At 53.8% G+C, this 3,383-nt stretch overlaps 1 pseudogene; it reads left to right on the top strand.

Annotated features, from left to right (window-relative positions):
- The first annotated feature begins 605 nt into the window (after positions 1-605).
- On the top strand, positions 606-3,383 carry LOC120846783 (annotated as a pseudogene).

Raw genomic sequence — 3,383 nt, 5'->3', positions numbered from 1 at the left:
AGCCACTCTTAAACCATAGCTCCGCCCACTTTAAGCTTGTGGAAAGAGGCATTGTAAAACTCTGCCTAAAAACCTCTCTGGAAAAATCTTGCAAGCACACGGTCCTTATGAGTTTCAACACGCGAATTTCTCGGTTGGTTTCAGCGGGCTACTCCCCGTCTTTATTAACTTCCGTTGCCGAAGTCCTACTCAAGGAGGTGAAGCAGGAAGGAGCTATTACACGCAGAACTAGAGAACGCACCACAAGGCCTGTAATAGTTCCCTACATTCACAACCTATCCCACAAGCTCAAGACAATGGCCAATAAAATCAACGTAGACGTTGTTTTCTCCGCGCCGAATAGACTTTCTAGCTTGTACAAGAAGGTGAATAGGACATCTGGGGGGCTAAGCTCGGCGCGGCGAGATCGAGGCGAGTTCTCCGCCAAACTCGCCGATCGCCGCGATTGGTCGCCGCCGTGCATGACGACACGCGCCGACACTCCCTAGATCGTGACGTTAAACGGAGGGTTTTGAGGCGGTCGGAGAGTTGCATATTCGGAACTCGCGGCGAGATGCGGTGACGTCATTGTGACGTGGCAGATGCCGCCGCGGATGGAAAAACCTTGCCGGCTCCGAACTAGGCGAGCTTGGGCGAGTTGGGCGCGAGATCAGGGAGAAGCGTCCAAAATGGCAGCGATTTTGTTCGTGTTTCGCCGCCGGCGTAGGTACTTAAACCACGCCAATGCGTTTGACATGGACGACGTTGATTTTCAACGACACTATCGCCTCTCGAAAGACGTGGTAAGGTGGCCGTGCGACGAACTGCGTGACGATCCTGGCTTGAGACGGTGGAGCCGTGCACGGACCGTCGTCACCGTCGAGCAGCAAGTTCTCGTGGCGTTGCGGTTTTTCGCGACGGGAAGCTACCAGGGGTTGGTGGGGAGCGACCGAAACCTCTCCGTCCACCAGACCAAGGTGAGCTCAGCCGTCCGTGCCGTGGCCGTGGCCATCGTTCGCCGTCTGGGCCCTGCGTGGGTCGCTTTCACCGAGACCGTGGAAGAACGTGCGGCCACACAGGAAGCCTTCCTGCGACGAGGCACCCTCCCGGGCGTCGTTGGGTGCGTCGACGGGGCGTTTGTGGCCATCAAGGCTCCGTCACGGTTCGACCGAACCGTCACCAAGGCGTTGTATTGGTGTCGCAAGCTCCACTACGCGCTAAACGTCATGGTGGTAAGTTTCCATTTTTGACTCCTACCGAGTTTGTAACATGTGGTCACGTTTGTTGTAATCTGAAATCGTTATAAATCGGGGGCTTGGGGGGGGGGGGGGGGGGGGAGGGGGCGGGCTGGGGGCTGGGGGCTGGGGTTGAGGTGACTTAGATGTCCACTACTTGGGGTGCGGAGAGGGGGATGGGGGGGTCACAATGCATGTGTATATTATAGCGTCGGCTGCATTTTTTTTTTTTTTGGGGGGGGGGAGGAGGGCGGGCTGGTTGGCTCGCTGGCTAGCTGGCTGAAGCCCCATGAGCCCTCCCCCTGGCTACGCCCCTGGGTCCGAGTAGTAATTGCTGCACAGCTCTATGGACATTGTAAGAGTGTTGGGAGACGTGCTTCTATTTATAATTTATACCTGTTGATGTGCACCGAGGGTACCGGTAGAAGCATATTGCACAATACTATTGACAGATGCTTGTTTTCTTTCTCACAGTGCGCGGGATCACTGCTAGGTTGTCTTTTTCAAAATGAAAGGAACGTAACAGATGTGAACAAGCTGTGATCATCTGTTTGTCTCTCTCTTACTGTCGCACTCTTATTTGTTGCAGGTGTGCGACGATAACATGCGAATCCTGGCAGTCGACCCTACGATGCCTGGCTGCTCACATGACGCCCTTGTGTGGAGGCAGTCTTGGGTGCAGCAGCAGTGCATCGCTGGCAGGCTCATCAGGCACGGGGAGTACCTACTCGGCGAGTGTACCTAAAGTGGCAGCACATTGTCAGTTCGCATGAAAACAAAATGCAGAGTACCCAGACGTTTCTTGACTTTCACATGAACAGATTGCTGTAGAACTATACATTAGTGTTTGGATGACTGGCGTAAAGCAAGGCATCATGCAAAGGCTCACCTTCATGTCCTTGCTCGAGGCTCCGGAGCAGAGATGAGGAATTTAACAGTTCATCTTTAGTGCATTAGGGTCGAAACTGTTGAAATCAAGAAGTGTTGTCAGTTAACCACTGAATTACACTAGGCACTGCGAGAAAAGGAAAGAGAGGAGTGGGGTTGATAGGTGCTCCGTGTCCAGCCTCCAGCTGCAAACAAGCTCCTTCAAGTGTACCATTGCGTTTTATTTCAATCTCATCAAGGTGAGACTCTCGCGGGTTACAGACATGAAAAATACTCTTGGAGATAGCCTCACGGTCCTCATTCCCAGAGCTTCCACAGCATTTTCCAAAAACTCGTTTCCAAGGCGTGTCATCATCACCATAGTCGGTGTCATCTGTAAAAACCTGTTGAGACGGCAAACACCTGATATTGGTTGACAGGTCTGCGGCGTCTCTGGCATGCAAATAAGATATAGCGCTGGTTTGAACAAGTAGTACTCGTTATCAGCACTACTCGGAAGCTACAAGGTTAACGCTGAATGCACACCACCTGCTTGTGGAAACGGCTTATGGAGGGCCGGACGGGATAAATCAAATTTGGTTAAAACGCAGCATGTGGTTCCCATATCTGAGATTATACTTGCTATTTTTCATGCAGGAGACAGTGGGTACCCGTTGGAGCTATGGCTCATGACTCCCGTGCCTGGCCGGCCAGCTGTCTCCACACCTGCCGGGCGTTACAACGCTGCCCACGCCTCAATGAGGTCGGTGGTGGAGCGCTGCATTGGGCTGCTGAAGAGTCGTTTTCGATGCGTGCAAAAACACTGGGTTCTTTACCACCATCCAAGGATCGCCGGCACGATCGTGGCAGTCTGTGCAGTGCTCCACAACATCTGCCTCAGCGCAGGGGAATCGGATCCGGGATCATCGTCGTCGGAATCTGAGTCGTGCAGCGGCTCTGACGATGACAGCGAGGCAGACGAGAGCAGTGACGCAGCTTGAGAGCGCAGCATCCTGCAGTCGAGGCGCCTCTACATTGAGGGTAAGGCCATGCGGGACCAGCTTGTGCTTGGAGCTACCACAAGTCATGCGCGTCGTGTACGTCGCCGGCTTCACCGGATCCGCCATCGTGGTCGCCACCGGTGATGGTCTTATACTTTCTGAGTGTAATGCGTGCTCAGTGCTGTGGATGTTCTGCCGGAGCCTTCTCGGACCCCGTGTGTGTGTCTGTACAGTAAGGTCTGTGTTGTGCCGGAGCCTTCTCGGACTCCGTGTGTGTGCCTGTACAGTGAGGTCTCTGTTG

This window comes from Ixodes scapularis, unplaced genomic scaffold (genome assembly GCF_016920785.2).
Source record: "Ixodes scapularis isolate PalLabHiFi unplaced genomic scaffold, ASM1692078v2 PGA_scaffold11__112_contigs__length_91849675, whole genome shotgun sequence".
Classification (NCBI taxonomy): domain Eukaryota; kingdom Metazoa; phylum Arthropoda; class Arachnida; order Ixodida; family Ixodidae; genus Ixodes; species Ixodes scapularis.
The sequence above is the reverse complement of the archived record's forward strand: the minus strand, read 5'-3'. Positions and strand labels throughout refer to the sequence as shown.